The 27106-nt window shown below is 32.1% G+C and overlaps 1 protein-coding gene across 1 annotated transcript in view; it reads left to right on the forward strand.

The window, feature by feature from the left end:
* The window catches only part of LOC139498336 (neuralized-like protein 4), a 118287-nt gene that overhangs the window by 22070 nt on the left and 69111 nt on the right, over nt 1–27106 (forward strand). The gene's annotated exons all lie outside the window — the stretch shown is intronic.

The raw sequence follows: 27106 nt of genomic DNA on the forward strand, positions 1-27106 counted from the left end.
GTAAAACTAAATACTTTCAAATTAGTATTCTTCATTTAACATATTGTGTCTAGGTAGGCAGAATGTCTTTCTGAGAAAGGTAACTTAGTAGAATACATTTAGCACGTTGAAAGGTAGTTCATGTTTTTTTTAGTACAAAGCAAGGTTAATATCGTTACGCAGTTACTTTACACATTGTTGACCTTACTTTTGTGTGCTCACCATGCAATACCATCTAATTAACTGGTGGAAGCAGTCTCCATAATTGAAGTGGTCTATTGAGCAAACAACGGAAAAGGAGTGATTTTAATAGTTCGTTCCCGTATTGTGCTGCTATATCACTGTCACAGATTAGGGAAGGGTTGGAATCCCGCTAACATGCTTGACCTCCCCACATTATGTTTGTATGTGTCTGTCCCAAGTCAGAAGCCTGTAATTAAGGCCGTTAATTTTCTTGTTTGCATTATTTTACATTTTCATTTCAGGGCCTTTTATAACTGACTAAGCGGTATGGGCTTTGTTTATTGTTGAAGGTTACCTGTAGTTGTCAATTTCAGTGTCATTCTGGTCTCCTGTGAACATTGCCTCATTGGCATCGCCATAGACATCGTTGTTATTCCTTTGTCCGAAATAGTAGTATTCGACAAAAACCCACGTAAGCAACTCTATAAATGTTGATACGATTACGATACATATAGTTTGTGCTTAATTGACAGTGGCTATGTTGCCTGCTCCGGCAAAGTAGTGATTAACATGGAGTTTTGCTATTTTGCCAGTCTTAATTATGATTGCAAGATAAAAATAATAATTAAGAATAGAATAAATATAGAAACATACACTTTAATAAGAAATCTGTCTTCTTTAAAAAAAATATTCAAATTGATTTCCTTTACTTTTAGAATAAGTAGTTTCTAAAAATGTGTATCTATAAATATCTAAAAAGAAAAGCATAAATATCAAAACTAATACTAGCACTTGTTTTTATTAAATGTGAAGTATAAAATAAAGCATTAACATATAAATTGATACTAGTACCTTTTTTTATTAGAAGACAAAGATATATTTCTTAAAAGAAAAACATAGAATATATACACATAAGAAAAGCATACAAACTCATAAAAAAATTCGACATTCTGATTAACACTTTTTTTTTAACAACATAATTATTTTATTCGTCAAATATTGCTTGTTACAAAAACTATTAAGATTCCAAGCTTCTCTTGATGTACCCTGTTACACCCCACTGACTACCCAGGGAATAATCAGCTTATAAGTTATACATTTTATTAAGTCAAGAATACTGTAGAATAAAATAAAAGTATTATATTAGTTTTGAAAAAAAACGGAACACCCAACAACTTCAAACTGCTTGACGAGCGTTACAAAACCAGTGCCTTGTTTTTTGTTATGATTTTCTTTTCAGTCTAGCACCAAAAAGTTGCTGCCACTGAAGACATGAATTGAACACAACACTTGTTTCTTTTGTGTCTACATCACTTTTGCGGACTGAAATGCAGATATTTATAAATTGTCGTTGATCATCTTAACGAGATTGATTTTTTCGCTTGAGCCGGTCACACAAAATTCCTCCAAATTACATCAATAAGGTCTGATTGTAACTGCAACGTTTTCATTTTATATCCATTTGATTCTGCAAATAACTGATTTACCACAAACTGGTCATTGTTAAAATGTTTAACGCACAATCGTGATGTGTCGGATGGCTGAAAGTTATTCCGTTTCACTTTGATTGTCTGTCCATAGTTTACATCGTCTGTCATCTTTAAGAAACTCTAATAATCCTATTCCTAGACCTGACCCAGTTTTGATTTAAGGGTGCCCGATGGGTATAGATCGATTTTTGTTTGTAATATGGGATCTCGCTGATTTTTTTCTTCTATAGATGAACTTTATCATATACGTAACAGAAAAATAGCAGATAAATAATACCACACCTGCTTATATTTTGTGTACTTTGTAGAGGATTTGTTTTCAATTATTGCAAATAAGTTGACTTAGAGAAGGCATCATTATCAAACTATTGACTACTCCAAATACGATGTAATAGGTGAAAAAAGAGGGACGAAAGATATCAAAGAGACAGTCAAACTCATAAATCTAAAACAAACTGACAACGCCATGGCTAAAAATTAAAAAGACAAACAAACAACAGCACACATGGCACAACATAACAGACTAAAGAATAAACAACATCAAACCCATTAGAAAACTAAGGGTGATCTCAGGTGCTCAGGAAGGGTAAGCATATGATGCTCAACATGTGGCATCCGTCATGTTGCCTATGTGATAACAAGTCCGGTAAATAATCTAATTCGGTGGGTCACATTCATGAAAGGGAAGTAGATTGTAATTACGACGTTAGGAACATATCCGATATCATTTGTGAAACGGTTATTCCATAACGGTCAACCAACTCGTGATGGCGTCCGTAAAATTTACGAAGGGATACTTTCAACTTCACCATTTGGAACTCTTGGTTTAATAGCTTCCTTTTGAGCAGCAACTCTCTATCAAGAAAATCATGATAGGAAAAGCAAGCACGGGGATATCGTTTCAATTGTGAGATATACACCCCGTGTGCAAGTGCTGCTGGAATGTTGCTACTTCGAAATGGAAAGTTCACAATTGGAAAGCTGAAATCCTATCTTTTGTCGTAAAGTTTTGTTTTCAACCGACCCTCATTGTCAATTTCGAGATGTAAGTCAAGATATGAGGCCGACTAAACTGTATATGTAGTATCCTTTATCTCTAGCTCAATGGGATAGATGCGTTCCACCAAATTTAGAATTATTTAGTGAAAGAACATCATCTATATAGCGGAAAGTAGAGCTAAAGGATATTGCTAACTTCTTATCTTTATTCCTAAGAAGTTCCTGTATGCAGTCTGCCTCATAATAATAAAGAAACAAGTCGGTAAGTAGAGGGGCACAGTTTGTTCCCATTGGAATGCCGAAAGTCTGTTGAAAAACACGTCCTCCGAACGTAACAAATATTTTGTCAATCAAGAAATCAAGCATCTTGATAATATCAGTTTCAGAGAATTTTTTGTTTGAATCAGAGTGATCCTTTACACAGTAGGATTTATCCCTCCCTAAGACAAGATACTTGTATCTACGTTGGCCATTCCTTTTTTATGAAGCAAAGCAATACCAACTCTTTCAATTTGTCTTTTAGTTTGGAAAGTGGAATACTTGTGTAAAGTGTAGGAAAAGTCAAATGTTTTAATACTGTTACAAGATGCAAGAGAGTTAGATTGTATGTATTATAAAAGATCTTACGAATTTTTAAGTATCCACATCTGATTCACGCCACCTCTAAAATAGGCAGCTTCACAATAACTTTGAAGCCCGTCTTTGATTGCTGATAAAATAGATGGTAATAATTTAGAAAGAGGTTTCGTGGAGCACTTGGAAGACCCAGCAATATATTGTTGTTTGTAAGGACACTTGTGTAGTTTAGGTATCGAATACAGTGATGGAAGATCCAGTTCTTCATCTTTGGTTGAAATTCCAACGGAACACAGAACAGACCTATGATTATCCAGGATTTCCTCTTTGGTAAGTGTCGCGAGTGTATATGTTGAGTTTCCAAGTGAATTGTCAATACCTAGTTCGTTTATCAAGCAATTAATGTAATGAGTTTTACACTAAAAAAAACGATGTTGTTTGGGGCTTTATCTGCGGGGACAACAACATATTTGTCATGGAGGTAGGATAGGTGTTTTTCAACATTTGGGTCTTAAAAGATTGACGTAGCATAGACATTGATAGACCTATTCAGTTTCTTAATTCTGATTTGTATCAACGACCTCACTGCCTTAATCTATTCGAAAAGAGTGTCTATGTCTTCATTCTCGCGCTTAGCCCATTGCCTGGCATAATCCTCAGCTGAATCCATCAACATTTTAAAGTTGTATTTCCAATTGATGGATTTAGGCTCACAATATTTCGGACCTTTCGATGACACAGTTCGTAGAGAAGTGTTATTAACAATGTTGAGGTCACCGGTAATAACGTGGCCCGCAGGATTATATGTGAATATGGAACTAGCACAATTGCAATCAGGAGGTTTAGACTTGAAGTCGTCAATATCGAGATCCTGCAAAACGTGTTTGTAATTGAAAATTTTAGTTGGAATAGGTTTGGTATAGGTATAAAAAATGATTGGTACAGAATATTCTTTGAAATAAGGAGGTTATTTCGATTGAATTAATTTATTATGAAGGATATTGCCTAAGTTGACGCCATCGAGACCTTTGTTGGCAAAGGAAAGATTAAGGAAAGATCTTTTCTCTTTTTCATCTTTACCAATGTGGACTGGCTTGAAAAGTCTGTAACTTGCAATATCCGAATCTATAACTTCAAGTTTGTATTGGTTTGAATGAGGGTTTGTAATAGTGGATTCCAAACATAAATTGAACAGAGAATGAAGTTTTGAAAGGGGTAATGAATAAAGTTTCGTGCGAATGAGATGAATACCTAACGGCTTTTGTATAAATGGCAGCAAGTCATTAATAGATACATCATGCAAAGAAGGTGATGTATAATGTCCATGACCATGACTGCGTCTACGTCGAGGAGTCGAGTTGAAAATATTCGTCACATTCACCGAGTTACACGAAGGACTAGAATTAATACCTATACCATCAACTTTGTCATTGCAACCCTAAGGTATCGCAGATCCCAATTCTCTAATCCAATAGTCCTCTTTTTGTCTACGGAGAGTCGTTGAAAGAGTAGGATTGTTAGAGCTATTGTATCGATAATGCGAACAGTCATAGAAACGATGGAATGTACGGGCTGATTGAAATGCTGGTATAGAATGTCGTTAGCATTGAGGATAATGTCTGATTTATGACCGCAAATACGTTTGTTTAGCCTTCCTTTCGTTTCACCGGCGTATACCAATCCGCAAAGGTTGCACTCTAATCCGTAGACGACACTTATCGATTAAAAATTCAGATTACCTTAACTTCTGGTAAAATATGACTTCTTGGTCAAATTGCTAGTGAATTCAGCATCTGTTATTTACAGCATTTGGTCTCACATTTCGAAATGTGACAGTGTTGTACAGTGTCATCAAAAACCAAAATGTCTTTAAGGAAACTGAACATGGTTGTATATGTGTAATATTTCTGTTGTCACTAGAACGATGATCTGAATTAGATCTGAGATATTTGTCATGTCTGGTGATGAGGGGATGAAAATAGGTGAAAGGGTGATACGGAAACTCCAATATCATAAATTATTAATCACTTAATACTGTTATTGCAGGTCGATGAGTTATTACATACGACAATTAAACAATCAATATCAGACTATGAAAACACTTGTTTCAGACAGACTTTCAGACTTATTGTAATTTTCCAAATAAGTTTGTTCATATAAAAAAAACAAGAACAGTTCGTTTGTTCATTTTTTAATCAACAGTTTTGCACTTTCGCATTTGACAATAACGATGTATTTATATCTATGTTAACATGTCTAAGGAGATTGCTCGAGATATGAAAAAAAAAATCGAGAGGGCAAAAGAAAACAAAACTAACTTCCAATGAGCTTTAGTATTGTGCCGGTAATATAAACAAATATCATTATATCTGTGATCAGGCCTTAAACTATAATAATTTACTTGGATGGAGATCTTTTTCTTCATTCAGTATTTGTTTTGAAAAACAAATCTTTTATATTAAGTAATGATACTGAATTGTCAGTTTGAATTTACTGATGAATGTAAATATTCCTTCATCATTTTAAGTATCTTCAATCTCTTTCAAATTCAGAACCTATCATATAAAGAAATTGACAATACCGGATAACTTTTATTTCGTCAAAAAAGGTGTAAGCATTATGTTTTCATCTTAATAAATTATCTGACTATGCATACAGAACGTTTGATTTTAAATTTGTGATGTGGTTCATGCTGTGTATCGCCTATTTATGAATCTTGTCAGACAGACTTTCCGATGATACAATGCATACCATGTTTTCAATTTGGTTCATGGAGAGGTTGTATAAACGATAAAGCCTTAAATCATTTTAATGACACCAGACAACGCAATGTCCCACATCGCTAAGAGAGTGACGAAGAAGACAAGTTCTCCTATAAAACAGTGAGAATTGAAATCTCTATCTACAGCCGTGAAACTGACAGAACAGAATGTTTCGCAAGAGAATGTAATTGTGAATTCCGTATTAATCTTTTCTATTACTATTTCACTCTTATTCAATGGCGTTGTACTAGTGCAAAACAAGTATGTGAACAACTAAAATTAATTAAGACATTATCGTTTTAATCGTAGAATGCGTGGTCAATAATAGTGTATACACCTAAACATGCTAAAAGCGCTTCCATATGTTATTTCTCGTTTATAAAGAGAAAATGAAAATTTTCGTTTATCAATTGGTCATGAACTATATACATCTCCATTCATTTTTTTTTCTACACTGATAAAACGTGCTAGGTATATCGTTTTTTTTTTGGTTTAAATGTTATGAAACTATACAATTATACTTGGAATAATATAAATACATTTAAGATTCATATTGTTTATCGGAGAAGAACTAAATGGCTGATTATTTGACTTAACAGCTTCAATCAAACATATTAACATTCTTCTACAAATGGCACATTGAATACTATTACAAAAACAAACACCCCAAAACACCAGACATAGGCGAAAAACAAACGGTAGTCTCAACAGATGTTTGCTTCTGCGTTTTATGCACATATTGTACACATCATAATTATCAAAATGAACGAAAACACGTGTACAGAAGATACTGTAAAAGTTGTGCGCAATACATACGCAAACATCAAGCCTTTTTAAACTAAAAAGTAAAAGTTAAAAACCAATATTCAACAAAAAAGAAAAAAAATAATAGCTAAATTGTAGTCATTAAACGTAAAACCATTCTATCGTTTCCGTTTCATGCAATTTGTTAAAAAAAAAGAGCGAATAATTGTGATAGAGTTCAGGGTATTTGATTTTTTACGAAGGTCACAAATATAAGTTCGCAATGATTTGTTTTTCTTGTATTGAAAGTATTTCCTAGCTCTTGTGGACAATACTTTTAAAAAAAATCCAATTTGTTAGGCAGAATACATTTTTTTTTCTTTATGGACTGCCAAATGTGTCCAATACATCTTTCTCTTATTTCTGCATTCAAATAAATGCATTCAATGCATTGTTATAACATTAATAAAATATCGTTAATAGAGAACGATTCCTTCTGAGTCTTTAAGATGCAATTCGTTTATAATAATTATGTTTCCACATCATGCAAATGGCATATAATCCAGTTTTATTTTTAAACTAATGGAAAGCATTTAAAGCAAATATTGAGGACGCAGATGTTGATCCGGATATTCTATTACAGTCAACACAATCGTTTGTTTTGTTGAACTTTAAGATTGCGATTTGATTCATCTATACCAGAACACTGTAACATTGATATTTTTTTGAAATTCATCAAATATCAACATAACAAACAAGATTTTTAACTATATCATTTTTTTTTAAATTTAACTGTGACTGCACTTTTTAGGTGTGGATCAAGTCGTGTGACAGACAATGCGTGGTTCTGTTGTGTTGTTTTTATGTGCTGTCCTACAATGTTGTTTTTTTACCTGTTTGCTTTTATTATGTTGTATGTCAGCACTTCGGTCTTGTCATGCATATCAATTTAATGGTCGTTTTTTATAAATTTACTATTTGCAAAAGGATGAATTATTCTGAACCGTAAGAGTTTTCTTGTTCCAGGCATATATAACCTTATCTGTATTTGGCACACTTAGGGAAATTTTGGGTCATCAATGCTCTTTCACTTTGTACCTTTTAAGCTTTTAACCTATTTTGATCAGACCATCACTGGCGAATCCCTTCCCTTTTCACAAATATTACCTACCGAATTAGACTATTTACAAAATTTGTAACAAATATAAGCAACTTAACGGATGCCACATGTGGAGAAGGATCTGCTTACCCTTCTGGAGCACCTGAGATCACTCCCAGTTTTTCGTGGGGTCGTGTTGCTTAATCTTTGGTTTTGGATGTGGTGTGTTCTGTGTTATTGGTTGTTTGTCTGTATGTTTAGTTTTGGCCATGGCGTTGTCAGTTTGTTTTCGATCTATGAGTTTGAATGTCCCTCCGGTGTCTTTCGTCTCTTTTTCTGTGGACTAAACGGCCATATGTCGTTAAAAAAATAATAAGCCGGGTACCTTTGGTAACTATTATCATATCAGAATGTTCTATTTTTGTTTTGTTTATTTGTGTATTTTACCGTTCTGCATGTTTTTGCATCTATTTGTTCTGTAGTCCTGTCATGTTTGGCTTTATAAATATTTCTATATTAGCGTCAATGATGAGTCTTATGTAGACGAAACTCGCGTCTGGCGTACTAAATTATAATCCTTTTAGCTTTGATAACTATTTAAACCTCTGGGTCGATCCCACTGCTGGTGAACGTTTCGTCACTGAGGGTCACCAGCTCAGAAGTCAACATTTCGGTATTGACATGAATATCAATAAAATATTATTTGAAATTATGTAGCGAGCAGGGGCTTGAAATGCTTCGACCCACAAGTTTTTACTCAAATTTTATGAATAGTTTGTAAATTACAAAGTCAGTATGACAAGATATGAGCAAGTCAATATATTATAGGCATTTTCTAAAAGTAATAATGTCAGTGTTATATTTAACATTGCAGTAAAAGCAACAGAGGTTTGGCTAGCCACAAACCCATATTCAACTCATCATGTTTTCTCAAAATGTTCTGTACCAAGTCAGCACAATGGCACTTGTTATCTTATAGATCGTTCTGTGTGTTGTTTGTTTTTTTGTTGCACTTCAGTGTTTCTGTTGTTTCGTTGTTTTCCTCTCATAGTTGATGTGTTACCTTTGGTTTTATTTTGTTACCCAAATACGTCTCTCAATCGATGTATGACTTTCGACCAGCGGTATACTACTGTTGCCTCACAAAACTTGTATCACCTCGAATCTAAATAATTCATCTGCAGGAACATGTGTTATGATGCAACAAATAAATGCATATCTTATTAATGAAATTGAATTCTTCAAGTTAGAGACAATGTCGTGTTAAAGAATGAACATTTGATTTGTAGACAAGCAAAAATTATTTGAAAACAAAAGTATGTCAACAGCCTAGGTTTTTGATTGAAATGGTTCCACAGTTATTGCAGTGTATATCCAAACCTCCTACTAATAAGACTGAAACCTGCAGATTCACCAAATGTATAAAAATTAAACCATTGTTATCGATGTCTGCTTTTCTTCCGTATATTTTGTATAATGTCCAAATGCTGTTTTGCTAGTCTTGGTATTTGTGATTTACAAATCTTCGATTTCTTTTAAAACATTTACACAAATCATTTCATGTCATTACTTTATATAACATGCAGTGTAATTGATTGGAACGATTGCATTTATTTTTCAAACGATTTACAAAAGCAATTAAATTCCCAAATTGAAATGCATCCATATAGAAAGTTAATGTTTAAAATAATGATATTTTACAACACCTTTGAAATAAAATAAATTGCTTTATTTCATCATTGTTCAAAAAAAAAAATAACTTGTTTTGCCATTCTAACGTTTTACTCCAACAGAAAATTCTAAAAAATAATGATTCAACGTAAAATTACAACTAGGTGGTCACACAAAATCATAGCTTGACATTATATATTCATTCAAACGTGAAAGAGTACTTTCGTTCCATAAAAAAGGTAGAATCACAAAGATACTTAACTCCAAGGAAAATTCTAAACGAAATTCCCTAATCAAAATGCAAAATCAAAGGCTCATACACTTCAAACTAATAGATAATAATTGTCACATTTCTGACTTGGTAAATGCATATCCTGATGTAGAACATTGTGAATTGAACCATGTTTTGTACCGCTAAACCTCTCACTTTACGACGATCGCTTCCAATTTTATTATATCAATAACGATGCGTGAACAAAACAATCAGACACAATAGGTTACCATGCATGTTTTTATTGAACAATGATGAAATAAAGCCATTCATTTTATTTCAAAAGTGTTGTAAAATATCATTATATTAAACATTAACTTTCTATATGGATGCATTTCAATTTGGGAATTTAATTGCTGTTGTAAATCGTTTGAAACATAAATGCAATCGTTCCAATCAATTACGCTGCATGTTATATAAAGTAATGACATGAAATGATTTGTGTAAATGTTTTAAAAGCAATCGAAGATTTGTAAATCTCAAATACCAAGACTAGCCAAACATTATTTGGACATTATACAAAATATACAGAAGAAAAGCAGATATCGATAACAATGGTTTAAGTTTTATACATTTGGTGAATCTGCAGGTTTCAGTCTTATTAGTAAGAGGTTTGTATATACATTGCAATAACTGTGGAACCATTTCAATCAACACCAAGGCTGTTGACATACTTTTGTTTTCAAATAATTCTTGCTTGTCTACAAATCAAATGTTCATTCTTTAACACGACATTGTCTCTAACTTGAAGAATTCAATTTCATTATTAATATATGCATTTATTTGTTGCATTATAACACATGTTCCTGCAGATGAATTATTTAGATTCGAGGTGATACAAGTTTTGTAAGGCAACAGTAGTATACCGCTGGTCGAAAGTCATACATCGATTGAGAGATGTATTTGGGTAACAAAATAAAACCAAAGGAAACACATCAACAATGAGAGGAAAACAACGAAACAACAGAGACACTGAAGTGCAACAAAAAAACGAACAACACACAGAACGATCTATAAGATAGCAAGTGCCATTGTGCTGACTTGGTACAGAACATTTTGAGAAAACATGATGTTATCAATATCAGCGTTTTTTCCGTTTATTTTGTATAATGTCCAAATGTTATTTTGCTAGTCTTGATATTTGAAATTTATAAATATTCGATTGCAGATTAAAACATTTACAAAACATATGTTTTGTTATTACTTTATATAGCATGCAGTGCAATGGATTGGAACGATTGCATATATTTGTCAAACAATTTACGAAAACATGTATAACAATTTAATTCCCAAATTGAAATGCATCCATTTAGAAAGTTAATGTTTAAAATAATGATATTTAACTTCACTTTTGAAATAAAATGAATGGCTTTATTTCATCATTGTTCAATAAAATTTCAACTTATTTTGCCATTCTAACGTTTTACTCCCGCAGAATATTCGGGAAACATAATGATTGAACGTGAAATTAAAACTAGGTGGTCACGATAATGTATAGGTTTACAGCATCTACTCATTATAACGTGCAACAATGTTATAATACACTAGACTTTCATTCCATAAAAAAGTAGAATAAAAAAAATACTAAACTAAAAGGAAAATTCAAAACGGAAATTCCCTAATCAAATGGCAAAATCAAAAACTCAAACACATCAAACTAGTAGATAACTGTCATATTCCTGACTTGGTAAAAGGATTTTTTGATGTAGAAAATTTTGAATTGAACCCTGTTTTGTAGCGCTAAACCTCTCACTTTTAGACGGTCACATTAAATTTTATTAAATCAACAATGATGCGTGAACAAAACAATCAGACACAATAGGTTAACATGCATGTTTCTCGTTTGAATTGGTCTACATTGTCATTTCGGGGCCTTTTATAGCTGACTATGCGGTATGGGCTTTGCTCATTGAGAAACATTTGTTAAAGTCCGTACGGTGACCTATAGTTGTTAATGTATGTGTCATGTTTGTCTCTTGTGGAGGGTTATCTAATTGGTAATCATATCACATCTTCTTGTTTTATATGATGTATTCCTGTAAAACAGTACTCAACTTATAACAGTGTGACACTTTACAAATTCGATCGAAATTAAAGAGTCTCTACACGAAAAGATAAACGAAGTCTATTTTATACATGTTATATTTGAGAATCATTAAATCTTCTGTTATCCTTTTCAAAAAGAAATTGGATTCATTCCTAATCAAACAATAAGTAATATTGAAGGTTAGACTAAATCGATGAAAACAAAAGTAATATTCGGAAATTGAAGCATTCTACAAATAGATTGCTGTTCCAAGACTAACTGACAGTACCGACTAATTGGAAACGAAATTCTAGACAATTAATATTTTGTTATCACATATGTTGCTGGTTTTGGAACCACGCAACATCTGTATTTGATGTTGGACTAATTGTTTGGGTCAAATTTATCTAGAAATACAGAACACAGCATTGCCTATAAGGTTGTACGAATCAATCGATTATATTTATATTTAACTATATCATGCACGAAGTAGACACTATAGAAATATTCAAAATATGAAGTAATGCGCATTAGTTTTGTATCAGAGTAATTCTGTAGTTTAGATTCATAGGGTAAAAACTGTAACTGATCTTATTTTTCGAATTATAATTTTGTTTCACACAAATGTATTTTTTTTTATAGAAGTCTATTATATTTACAAATGGTGGTGCATATTGAGTTATCGTCGGTAGTATTGCTAGAACGCAAATACAATAATTATAGATATATTTCATAGTCTGCAGTCATTACGAAATTGGTTATGGTTGTTCTTATATGTGCAACAGGACAATTTTCTGAACTATTAGCAAATTTCATAACTGTAGTTGGCTTTTTCGACTGATGTTTATAGTTTGTTCTTATGTTGTACTGTTAATCCACTGTCTCGGTAAAGAGGTTGAGATCCAGCCTATATGTTTCACCTCAACACATTGGGTATGTATATCCCTGCTCTTAGTCAGCAACCTCCAATTTAGTAGGTGTCGTTTCTGTCGTAAAACATGTGTTTCATATTTGTTTTGCGTTCATGTTTTTGTACTTACTTTCGACCATAAGGTTTTCTTTTTTGAATTGTCATTTCGAGGTATTGTTTTGCTGACTACGCGGTATGATTTTGCTAATTGCTGAAGTCCGTACGGTGACATATAGTTGTTATTTATGTGTCATGACGTTGTAGCAATGTCTCATATGTAATCATACCACATCTTCTTTTTATAAAATAAATATAAAACTAATAATTTACCAATTATTTCTCCAAGGCAGGACAATGACAGTGTGTGTGTCTCCTTGCTTGCTTAGCTCTAACGTTCGATTGTCAATTGTTAATAACTTCCCCTTTTTTTAATTTACTTTTAAATACTTGTTATACTTTTGTTCATTTGGTAGGTTTCAGATAGATAATTTAAAAAAGATATAAAGTATAATTGAAACAATTAATACCCGACTCTTAAACAACAAATGTTATCTCAAATGTGGAATCAACTAAAAACATTTTGGAACAAACAGCAATGCAGTACATACCATACAACATTGGACAGCACGTCATTTTGGAACTGACGGACAATTTATAGAAGAAGTTTTCTTGAGCTATTCTATATATTGTATTTTAATACGTGGTTTTTCTTGCTAAGAATACGCCTTTATTTTTTGTTTAGATATTTGCCAACTTTTAGCTAAACAACTTATACATTTTATAATTACCAATACTTTAATTGATTTCGTCAATCATAAAAGTCATAGATTCAGGAAGGCAGTTGAAACAGTTCGCACACGTCATTAATAGTTCTTTTCCTTTCCGTTTCAAAAGATATGTTAAAAATTGCTGAATGTTCTGTTCGTTATGTTATTGACATGGATAATAAATAATTAACATGTGTTGACATTTGATCAGAGTTTTTAGATGTAAGATTATTGATAATGAATAACACACAAACACCAATTGATATTGACATCTTGTGTGTACCATCTCATTATATAATTGAGAAAATTTAGGGAAAAATTCCAAAACTTTTGTAACGTATTGTTACCATAACCTTGTATATATGATAAGTTTTGGAATAGCTGTATTTGCAATTTCTTCTAGGGAAAAGTAGAATAATAAATTTTCTTTCTCATATCAAACAAATAGGAAACAGCTGTCATCATCCAGGCACTTACAGCATGTTTGTATCTACAAACGTGCATTAAACCTGGTTTTACAGCTAGTCCAACCTCTAACAGATATGATGCATTCAATTACATTAAGTTTACAAGAATGTGTAAACAAAACAATCATTTGTCATTTCGGGGCTATCATAAGTCGATTATGTGGTAAGGACATTGCCCATTTTTTAAGATCGTGCAGTCACATTCATGTCTGTGTAATATGGTCTCTTGTGTAGAGTTGGCTTATTGGCAATCATACCACATCTTATTTGTTATATTTAATGTTGCCAACATATTTGGTTACAGCAGTCATCATTGTGTTTAGTTGTTATTACTAGACCTCACATAATAATGGGAACAAAGGAACCAAAAAGGCTTAACATAACTCTTTGACAAAACAATTACGAAAAGAATACAAACTTTATCAAAACACAATAGCACAATAACACAACGGCGGACTTAATTCATATTTAGTATGCTTCAACTTGTTTTTGTTTATTGAAAATCATTGTAGGATATTTTGTAAAACGATTTGTTAACATAAGATTTGTGGTTGAACAATGTAATGATAGTTTTGTTAGATTTAATTACAGAGAATGAGATATCTTTTAAAATGTTCGAAAATTCTTTCGGATTGATATGAATACACATACGCAAGTAAACAGTTTTACATTTTTATATAGACTGCGTATATAATTTTTAAAATCTAATTCATTTGTAGAAATTGCTGATTAGCCGGCATTGCACCGTTGAATGTCGTGAATTTATAAAAAATTCAGGGTTAACCAAATACCGCTCTTTATTTCCTGGACATTATAATATGACTCAAATATGTACTGTTAAAGACGTGATATGCCTGATGAAGAAAATGAGAATGAGTCGAATTCCTCGTTATCTTAAGATTATAAAACCGACTTTATTGAAAACCAAGTGCTAAATTTACTTAAGAAACAACGATTAATGGGATGCAAGTTCACAGCTAGTTCGTGTAGACGACATTCTTGTACAATAATGTTACTTAGTAATATCAATAGCAATTAAGAAAAAATAAAGTGGGGGTTGTTGATTCATCAGTTTATACAAAATTCAACAATAAAGTCTGTTTGTCTTTTTTATTGTTAGTCATGGCGTTGTCAGTTTATTATCGATCTATTGCGTTTGAATGCCCCGCTGATATCTGTCATCCTTTTCATTCCATATTGCATTAATCGGGAAAAAGGAAAAACAAGTATTTACATCTAATTTTGATCCTTCATTACAATTTTGTAATACAGTCATTTATTCAGACGTAATGGAAGTCAAGGTAACCGTGTTTTCATCCTCGAAAATAAATTACTCTTCTTATCAACGTGAACAATAATCTACTTTTTGAAATGTTCTATTTCAGAGACTTTTCTATGTCCTTTTTTCACTTGATTTAAGACTAGTATTCTGTAATTTCAGTTAAGTTGTGGTAGATTTGTATTACTATTATCAAGGAAAAACCATCGCAAATAGAATCCTTCCACAAAGTTTGTTTTACTGGCATAACTGCACATGACCATTCCTGCATTGATAAAAACAATATTCTGTTGGTGTTGAGATAATGAACTAACGTGGTTTATGAGTTTCACAATATGGTGTGCGACAATGGAACAATTACAGCCCAATCCTTTCGATGTATGTCATTACCCAGTTATTATCTTGTGATTGGTTAAAAACTGTATCCGTTGTTTATTTGTATCATTTCTTATACAGCTATAGCAGGGAATGGTTTAGTCAATTGAAGGATAGAATACATCAACACCGTCGCAGTTTTCATTTTTCTTCATGCCCATGTTGACGTTAATGTAGTGACAATGCATGATTATCACACCTTTTTTCAGGTTAGTGTTTTGTGTGTTTTTGGTTGTGGCTGACCATTTGAGAAAGTTGTGCTTTTTTCCAATGTATTTTGTAATAATTATGCGTTAAAAGACTAACATCAATATTTAGTGGTTTCATAATGAGTGGAAATGGGCGATCGTTGACCTGCCAACAAATACTGAATACTCACAAATGTATAACTTACCACTCGGACTGTACACAATATACCCAATAATTTTGTATACCTTATTTCGGTGTCGATGTGGCATGCGGTATGTTGGTAAGACAGAACAGTAATTCAACACACGCATGAATGGTCATCGAAGTGACTACATCAACGAGCCAAACTGCCCGGTAAATTGTCATTTGAGTTCACCTGGGCACGCCCAAGCTAATATCAAAAACCTTATCATCAAAATCATAGACGACAACGAGGGTTGGTCAAGGGCAGACAGACTTGCTCAGGAAAGGTTTTGGATAATTAAGCGAAGGACACCTTCCTCACAGGGAAAACATGAAACATAGAATAAGTCACTCATTTTCCCTACCATCACTCATTTTCCTACGATAGATATATGAAGATGTGGTATGGGTGTCAATGAGACAACTCTTCATCCAAGTACCAATTTTATAAAAGTGAACCAGTATAGGTCAAGGTACGGCCTTCATCACGGAGCTTTGACTCACACCGAACAGCAAGCTATAAAAGCACAACAAAATTTACTAGTGTAAAACCAATCACACGGGAAATCCAACTTTCTAATGTTTATAAACACGACAAACGATAATCACTTATGAACCACCTAAACAGACGACAACCACTGAACGTCAGACTCCTGACTTAAGACAGATGCAACAATTGTAGCAGGATTAAACGTTTTAATGGTACCAAACGTTCTCCCTTTTCTGAAACAACAGTATAACATCAAAACATAGAAAGACGCACCTACTATCACTTGTCTCCAGTATATCAGGCTTCCATAATTGACTCTAACAGTTTTAACTATTTTTTTTTAAATTATACCAGTTTAAATTACAACTTCTATTTGTAGGGTGAGGGATGAACAAGTACACAGTCAAATTTAATCATTTAACCTTAGTCAAAATTGAGTATTATTTTTTTAATCATTATCAAACTGCTATGCATTTTGCATTTTTAAATATACAATTAGCTTTTAAAAGCAGTTGGTTTGAGAAATTCTGATAAATGTAAAAAAAAAATATCTTCACTGACGCCCCTCATTTAATACATTTTTACGGACATAGTGTTGGAATTAGTGGCAATATTTTACAATTATATCAGATGCAAACCTCGGTTTTTATAGAGTATTTTTAAATAATGCAACTAGAAACCAGTGATTGATTTGAAAACGGCAGGAACAGCTGTTTTGGAAAACCGATTGTATTTGTGTAATTGATTTAAGCCGTTTTGTAACTATATTGTTCTAGACATTTAACATTTATATAATATATTAAAATATTCAACTGTTATCAATTAAACGTTTTAACTAAAAGTGCACATAGCTTATTAGTATGTAATTATTTTGTGCTAACAAGTATATGTAATTCTGAACACGTACCAATTCCCTCAGAACTTGATATAAAACTTGTAACATTAAGTTAAGTACACTATTAAACATTCAAAACTAATAAAGTCATATGACGATTGTTCACAGGTTTATCTCGATAAACGAATTTATTGTGTCTGAATAACTGATAAGATAGATACCATTTATCATGTTTATTTGCTTAAACTTATCAAATATGTGCATACATTTGATTATTCGTTTTATTAATATTCTTCCACAAATGACTTACAGACATCTTGTTATCAATTTTTTTTAATGTCAAGACTCAGAAAGAAACTGTGAAAATAGGTAAACCACTGGAGGTGGTAGAAGTTACAAAAAGCATGTTTCCGTTTTTGGGGATGAAGAACCTGTATGAACTAGTTTTGATTGAAACCATTATAAGTGGCATAAAAGCATATCCGTTGTTTGTTCGTGCCGGAAATGTTTCAGTCGATTGACTTATAGTATGCATAAACATTAAAGTAGTTAATATCTTCTTTTTAAACCATTGTGGTGACGTCAGTCTATTCATTTATCGTGATTTCTTTTATAAGAATCAACGCGTATCCATTGTATCTATATCACTTACTAACGTCAATGTACTAATAATTCAATAATATCAAACTGTTTCAAGGTACATGTCTTGTGTCTTTACGGTGATTACGGATTATCGTCAGATGCAGCTGCTTTTTTTTATGGTATTATGTAATGTATACTTTGAATCAATATCAATATGTACATTTATCTGTTGATTATCAATTAGACAATCCACTTGCAGAAATCATTTTTACAATATCAGTACTTGTTTGTGTTCTAAAATATTTAATAGATAAATTGTCCAAAAGTAGTCGTCTTTAATAACTTGTGGAGCCCAATAACAGAAGAGATTTAAGAAACACATATCAATTTTAATCAGACAACATAACAAATAACAACATTCTTTCCATTGTAAATACAACCATGGTCATACTAAATGCAAGAATGTAGTGATACCATCGCAAGCAATCAGAGATATACTAACTAATCATTCTTGAATATCAATAATATTTAATTCGATGTGGTTTTTAAATTACATCTCTAATTTGAATAATATTATTATTATATAGCAAATGTTTTTAACACCTCTTGATTTACAAAAAATAGCAGAATTGTGAGTGCCTTAACCATGTTACCGATTTCATTTGATTTGACATAAGAAAGACGTTCATGTACACTCACACTGAAAGGTGTGATTTTTCTTTATAATATATATCATATTGATACAATATGTTAAAACATACAATTTCTAACTGTTTAACGTTTCATTTAAAGTGCACATAACTGTTCTGTATGTATGTTCGTTATTATAAGAACTTCAAATCTAATTAGTTTTCTCTGAAAAGTATCTGTTATTCTGAACACGTGCAAATACCCTCAAAACTTAATATATAACTTGACATAACGTAAAGTACACATGCAAAGTACACTAAAAAGTAGAAAACAAGTCTTATGACGATTGTTCACATGTCTATCTCAGTCAATGTTATTCTCGTGTCTGAATTATTAATTAGATAAATTACCTTTTACCTTGCTTTCTTTATCAAAAATTTCCCTCAATCTGATTTGTCGTTGAATTAATATTCTTCCATAAACGACTTACAGACAGCTTGTTGTCATTTTTTTCAATGTCAAGCATTAGAAAGAAATTATAAATAGGGAAACCTGAAGCAAACGAAACATTCGCTTGAGGTGTAAGAAGTAGAAAACTAATGTATCCATTTTTTTGGAAAAAGTACATGTATGAACTGGCCTTAATTGACCTACCTTATTACAAAACAAAACGTAAAATTACTTTGACTGTTTTGGTAGTAAGTGATTAAGATTTGAACACAATGATGACTCCTATACCCCTATTTGTGGCATGCTTCTCAATTTAAAACTACTATGTCTGATTCTTTTGTTCATGCATCGTTTTTAATGAATGTAATTTGATGTGACTGTTGTACAAAAGACAGGTTTATTTAGCTTAGAAACCAGGTTTAATAAATCACTGTCTACATGACATGCAGTTTTCAATTTTCGTCGGAGTTTAATATTTTTATGATTTTACTCTTTTTATTTTAACTTAGAGCCTTCTCTACAAGTTTTTGGGTCGATTGTAGTGTTTTGTGTTTAGCCGAATGAATTGTTGCAGCTTAACTGTTTTTGTGACGCGATCTCCGTTTTTTCGTCCAAATGACAATATCGTGTTAAGGTGGTATGGGTGTCTTCCTCCATCTTGGATTGTAAAAACAGAGAACCAAAGGTCAAGATTTTCTATCAAGTTTGCAAAATTTGATGCAAGAATGCAGATAGTTAATGTGAATTTTCTTTTTAAAGAATCAATTTATAAGAATATAACTTAAAAATATTAATATTTTTGCAAATGGTGATTATTTTTGGTTGTTTAAAAAACAAATTAAATTGGCATTTTAAGGGGAGGTAACTCTAAAACAGTGCATTTTCTAAAGGATTCTACATGGAATTTTCCTATTTTGCATTTCAGCTGGAAAAAACGCACGGTGACCCTATCTTTTCTTTTGATATTCTCAAAGCATTGTCTGAAAGCTATCCTTTCCTTAAGTATTTTACAATTATATCAGTTTGTTTAGTTTCTAATCACAAAATGGTGTTTTTTTTCCCTGTATAATCCATACAAAATGTGTAATTTTGTCACGTCCTGTAGCTTGAGAAAATGCGCGGTGACCTATCATTTTTATTATATTTTTCTACATATATCAATAGATACTACGTTTTGACAAAGTATGAACAAATTCTATCATTTTTATTTTAGACTCCCATACCACCTTAATATTATTTATTTACAAAGTGTATACCTTTGTGTAAACATCTTTCACATTGTATACATCGTGATGTTGAAATGAAATGAAACCAATTAACACATGTGTTAAGAAAAAGACATATAGCTTAGCGACATAAAACGTGATGATATATGAACTATAAAATAATGCAGTAGCAATCGCTTATCGAGTCTCTCTGTATAGGCATGTTTACGAGATACATAAAGTGAACTGCACCTTAAAGTAAAATGAAATATGATATCAATATCATCTAACCTTGAGCGACATTTCTGTACATATTCATTGATAAAGTCACTGTTCATGCCTAGATACATTGGATTGAGTTTAACAGTAATTCTTTTAAATCTTTATTTTCTATCATTTGACAGAAACCGATTCTGGATTCTATCAAATTGATCAAGATATATATGGTATGGTTTGAAAGTCAGATTGACGGAATATATTTCAATTTGGGGTTCTGACTATGAATTAACAACAACTCATTTATAGTAAATCTGGAAATTGTCAAATATTTTGATGATGTTTACACATTCTATACACAACTGTATAACCCCAGGACACAACAACTATAAGTTATATCAACCGTTTACATTACACGATATCAAGCTCGAAGGGAGATTAAGATAACATGTGCTACATGTACATAAAGGTCGTTACCTTAGAGTTCAGAATCTGATTATCTAAACATCACGTGTGATACATGTTGTCTTTGAAATGACAAATATACAATGCATTTGAAATAACTTTCAGTAATTCATTCGATAAAGACTAGCTGTAAATGATTTGACAAAACTTTTTTCACAGAATGACATTGAAGTTTTTATTTCTTGGACTTTTATCTTACTTCAGGGATTGTTTCGATGATTTGATTAAGTGTGTGCCTACTGAATAATGTAACATTTGATGTGGTATATTTACGCTATAATAATAACAGAGTTAATTTCTTTCCCTAGAGAAAACTTTCGACGTACTGTGGTTGAAAAAAAGCTGTCATATGACATTCGTGTCATGACTATGTAATTCATAGTACTGGATATTGCCATTAAAATGTTGCTTTTGCCAATTTCTGTCGAAAGGGTAACAATAATATATATTGTTTCCCGATGGCCCAATTAATTATACAATTATAGCGTTCAGTTGAAGGAAACACAGACATAATTCAATTTAGAAGTCTAGACAGAGTCTATTGAAAAGGGTGTACATTGTTGAATACATTATTATTGGCAGGTCAAAGGATTAAGACGCCTGTGATGTAATAAATAGTTTATCGTGTTTTCAAGTTTCAACTTCTTGTAACACTATATTTTCCCAAAAATTTGTATTGTGGATATTGTAACAAGAGTTGATGCAATATAACCTTTAAAATCTACAAAGACAATTTAGTATTGGAACAAGGCTTTGGTCAATGTGACGTGTTTAAACAATATATTTGTTAACTTATAGATAAGAAAGTTTTTGTATTCCAAATTGTAGATAAAGTCGACAAAAACAGAAACAAAAAGAGCAACGTACTAGAAACAACAACACCGAAAATAAATAGTAAATAGTAAACACTTTGCCAGTAATGAAAAGTTAAAACAGAAAAAAATAAAACGCAGTAAATCCCGGATGATTTGAAGTGCTGCACTGGGGACATTATGTTACAACTCAAAATACGTTGATAAAGTATTATCACATAATTCGCAATTACATCTTAGCGCATGTGTCATCCATTCATTTGATATGTTTGAGCTTTTTGGTCTTGTCATTTGACTAGGGACTTTTTGCTTTGAATTATGCACGAAGTTTAGTTTCTTCGTAATTTTGCTTTTTTGTAAATACTTTGTTTAACATTAATATAACAACAAATTGTTTAAATATCGATAAGGTAATAAGTCTTTCCACTTTTCTGTGGAAAGACTTATTGTATTTCTTCTGATTATTATTAGGTCTTTCCACTTTTCTGTGGAAAGACCTATTGTATTTGTTCTGATTATTATTTTTTTTCCGCCAAAATTTGTTCTTTCGATAAATATTTGTTTCGCAATATGTCGTTTAGATATTTCTTATATTGTATCGTATGGTTTATGCGCTTTTAAATTTCACCCTGCGAAGCCGAACCATTTTCTTTGTAAGCGTTATCTCCCTATTCACTGTTAACAATCTGTGTGCATCTCCTTCGTAACAAAAAGAGATAGCGACAGAATTCTCTTTACAAATTGTTCGTTACATCCTCAGGAGTTTTGGGCTTATTAGGATCGAAGCGACTCGATGAAATATTATATGAGTTATCTGCCTTTACACAATAAATTTGTTGCTATGTTTTTTTAACTCACAAACCCGAAACCGTATAACCCTGAAACATTTTTATTTGAAGACCCTATGTCCTAATTTAAAAAATAAGGTAAAAGTCAAAGGTCGAAGTTAAGTTCTGAATTGAGACTTTTGCTTTTTTGGCATTTTTTCCAACACTTTTAAAGATATATATAAAAGAACAAGCATAACATGTTTGCTTAATTGTTATGAAGATATGATACATTTGGTTCGAAACAATTTAATGACTTCTTATAGGAGTTAGTGCCCCTGAAATGTCTTATTATAAGGTTAATTGATTATTTCTTTAACTTTGTTCATTATAAAGTCATATCACCTTTAACAAAAGGTTGAGTGATATATGACCTTGAAAAATGACAATCGGAAGTGACCTTGAGAAAACTGGAAGTAGCCATTTTTGCACTTTTTTCAAGAAAAAGAAGTCGGAATTCATATATTTTGTCAATTCAATACATATCACTCAAGACTAGAAATAACTTTCGATCAACCGGAAGTGGCCAATTATCTCCTGGTTTAAAGTCTTAAGTATATAAAAACTATATATTTTTGGGATCCTTGTGAAAGAAGCTATCATATGAGACCTGAAGAGACATTTACTTCAACAGAAGTAGCAAATTATCTCCCGTATTTCAACCAAAAGTATATCGAAACCACTTATGTATCGCATCAGTAAAATGTAACTAGCTTATTCATTTTAAAATTTCTTTGATGTGGAAAGACCTTCAATTGTTCTCTGAACAGTTGTTTTTTAATTAATAAAATTGAGAATGGAAATGGGGAATGTGTCAAAGAGACAACAACCCGCCCAAATAAAAAACAACAGCAGAATGTCACCAACAGGTCTTCAATGTAGCGAGAAATTCCCGCACCCGGAGGCGTCCTTCAGCTGGCCCCTAAACAAATATATACTAGTCCAGTGATAATGAACGCCATACTAATTTCCAAATTGTACACAAGAAACTAAAATTAAAATAATACAAGACTAACAAAGGCCAGAGGCTCCTGACTTGGGACAGGCGCAAAAATTCGGCGGGATTAAACATGTTTGTGAGATCTCAACCCTCCCCCTATACCTCTAACCAATGTAGTAAAGTAAACGCATAACAATACGCACATTAAAATTCAGTTCAAGAGAAATCCGAGTCTGATGTCAGAAGATGTAACCAAAGAAAATAAACAAAATGACAATAATACATAAATAACAACAGACTACTAGCAGTTAACTGACATGCCAGCTCCAGACTTCAACTAAACTGACTGAAAGATTATGATTTCATCATATGAACATCAGGCACAATCCTTCCCGTTAGGGGTTTAGTATCATACCATCATAACATATATGAGAAGAACATAACCCGTGTCATGCCAACAACTGTTTTTAGAATAAATGTGTTTAGTTCCGATGCAAAGACCTTATCAGTGACTCAATATTAACGCCAAAATATGCAATCTTTAATGACTTGACAACAGTATCGTAATTATATCCCTTCTTAATAAGTCTATTCAAAGGTTTTGTAAGTTTCTGAGGTGAATACTGACACCTTTGTGCTTTATAAAGAATATTACCATAAAAAAATTGGATGTGAAATACCTGAACGTATTAAAAGTCTGCATGTTGAGCTATATTTACGAATAATGTCTTTATACCGATGATAAAATTTAGTAAATGTTTTGACTAGTTTGTGATATCGAAAACCCTGGTGTAATAATTTTTCAGTAATACATAAATTTCTCTCGTTAAAATCTAAAACATTGTTACATACACGAGCGAATCGTACAAGTTGAGATATATAAACACCGTAAGATGGTGACAAGGGAACGTCACCATCTAAAAACGGATAATTAACGATAGGAAATGAAAAATCATCCCTTTTATCATAAATTTTAGTATTCAGCTTTCCATTAGTGATATAGATATCAAGATCGAGAAAAGGGCAGGGGTTATTGTTAGTATTAGCTTTATTTAAAGTAAGTTCAACAGGATAAATTTCATTAATATACATACTGAAGTCGTCATTCGTGAGAGCCAAAGTATCATCCAAATATCTAAAAGTATTATTAAATTTGTTTATCAGATGTTGTTTCGATGGGTCTTTGCTTATTTTTGTCATAAATTGTAACTCATAACAATACAAAAACATGTCCGCAATAAGTGGTGCACAGTTAGTCCCCATTGGAATTCCGATAATCTGACGATATACGGAATCCCCAAAGCGAACAAAAATGTTATCTAGTAAAAATTCAAGGGCATATATAGTATCAAAGCATGTCCAATTAACATAGTTTTTTTGTTTATTGCTACTAAAAAATGACCTAAAAGAGTTTGAACATATATATTCACATTCTGATTTTTTGAATGCCCATTGAATTAGGTGTGTGAATTTTTTCTTAATGAGAATGTGAGGTAATGTGGTATACAGGGTAGAAAAATCAAAACTTTGAACAGATTCAAAATCACCAATATAAGCATGCAATTTATCAAGTACTTCCAACGAGTTCTTGACACTCCAAAAGTAATTTATTCTACTATTTTCGAAGGCCTTATTTGAACAATTTATTATCAGGTTTTTAATTGTACCAAGTGTGCTGGTAAGAAGAATAGACAATTTAGTAGTTGAACAATGGCTTGAAGACGAAATAAATCTATATTTGTAAGGGGTTTTGTGTAGCTTCGGAAGCCAATACATAGTTGGGACTTTCATTGTATTTGGCTCTGCTTTTAAAGCGGTGCCTAAAAGTTTATGTTTGTTACAGATTTCGTTTTCTGAAAATGGAGTCAGTTGGAATGTTGGTGAATTGGTGATTTCCTTTTTCAGAACCTTAATGTAAAATTTACGTCAAACAATAATAATATTATTAGCAGCTTTATCTGCCGGGACAACAACAAATTCCTTGGCTAGTTCTTTTAGTTTATGTTTGATACGAGAAATAGGTTTATTGTTGTAATGGTTTATAGTAAAATGTTCTTTAAAATGTTGAATACGTATATCAACTATCTTCATTACTGAATTAAAAAAAGAGTCCAAAGATTTTTTGTCAGCTTTTTCCCGTTTTATCCATTTCATACAGTAAGTATGGAGTGAGTCGTGGATGATATTACGACACTCATTCCAATTAATTATTGACGGGGGACGATATTAAGGTCCTTTACTGAGGAATGATTTTAACTCTCGGTCTTGAACGATGTTAAGATCATCTGTTATAACATGGGAAATGGGGCCATAATATATTCGGAATTACTGCAATTACATGAAGTAGGTGTATTTTCACTGATATTAACATCTTTACACAATTGACCATAATTAAACACAAATTTACGGGTAGATTTCTTGTAAATATAACAAATAAGAGGTAGCTCAGTATTGTCAAAATATCCAGGAATTTGTTCTTTAACAGAATGGTCGTTAAATATACCGGCAATATTTACAAAATCAAAGCCTTTATTGACATACTTAATTTTAATAAAATGTTTTTTATGATCTTCAGGGCGATCAATTTTGGAAAATAATTTAGAATAACAATATGCCATAATAATTTGAACAATTTCATACTTAGGACTGCTATATGAAATTGTGTTGCAATCCTCCAAAATTTTATTTAACTTATTAACCGGTAACGAACAGAGTTTTATTAACAGATAATGTCTGCCGTTGTTTTTTGAAATAGAAATTAGGTCCGAAATATTGGTATGATTGGCCCGAAATTTTCTTTGATTGCGATTTGTTCTACGACCGTGCGAACGTTTTTTACGAACAGTTTTAGAAACTATATCCAAAATGTTAACGGAATTGGTTCTAGATATATTACCAATTCCCATGATATTATCATTTAGACCGAGAGGGTAAACTGTCTGTAATTTTTTAATCCAATTTAATTCAATTATTTTCCGTGGTCGTACAAACTTTGAATGCGATTCACCAGGCTGCTTATTTACTACTTCTAAAGGTTGAACTGCTAAATATTTAAAAGGATGGTTGTGCTTCTTAAGGTGTTGGTAAATGATACTTTTGAATTTATTGGGTCTTTTGAAACGATACAGATGTTCTTGAGTGCGTTTAGATAAATATCGTCCAGTTTCTCCTACGTACTGAATACCACACCCCGGTTTGTTTCATGTGAGTAAATAAATAATACTGTTTGTTTTTCAAGTTATATCAGTTTCAAAATTTAAAGAAAATGTGCGACCATTAAACGTGGACCTTACCGTATTGTTGGTGGAAAGACGGGGACATGTAAGTCATTTTTTGGCATGACACTTATCGATAGAAGGGTAACCACGTTTTTTATTGTTAAAAATGTTAGCGATGGTAGTATTTTTAGATAACCGATTTTGAAGATTGAGACGTGTGGATACCCTTTGAACAAGTTTAGTATTTAGTAATTTTCCATTTCTAAGCTTCATAATTGTTTTGTTAGTGAATTATATAATAAAGGAGCAAAGATTGGCGTCCAGAATATGAACCAGCATACAATAATTGAAGTATATAAAATGGATAAATTTGTTCGGCTAAAAATGTCAAACGCTATCAGTATTAAATAGTAGAATGGGGCTGAATATTGAAATACTACTTTTTGATAAATATTCCTTAAGTAAT

This window comes from Mytilus edulis, chromosome 12 (genome assembly GCF_963676685.1).
Source record: "Mytilus edulis chromosome 12, xbMytEdul2.2, whole genome shotgun sequence".
Classification (NCBI taxonomy): Eukaryota; Metazoa; Mollusca; class Bivalvia; order Mytilida; family Mytilidae; genus Mytilus; species Mytilus edulis.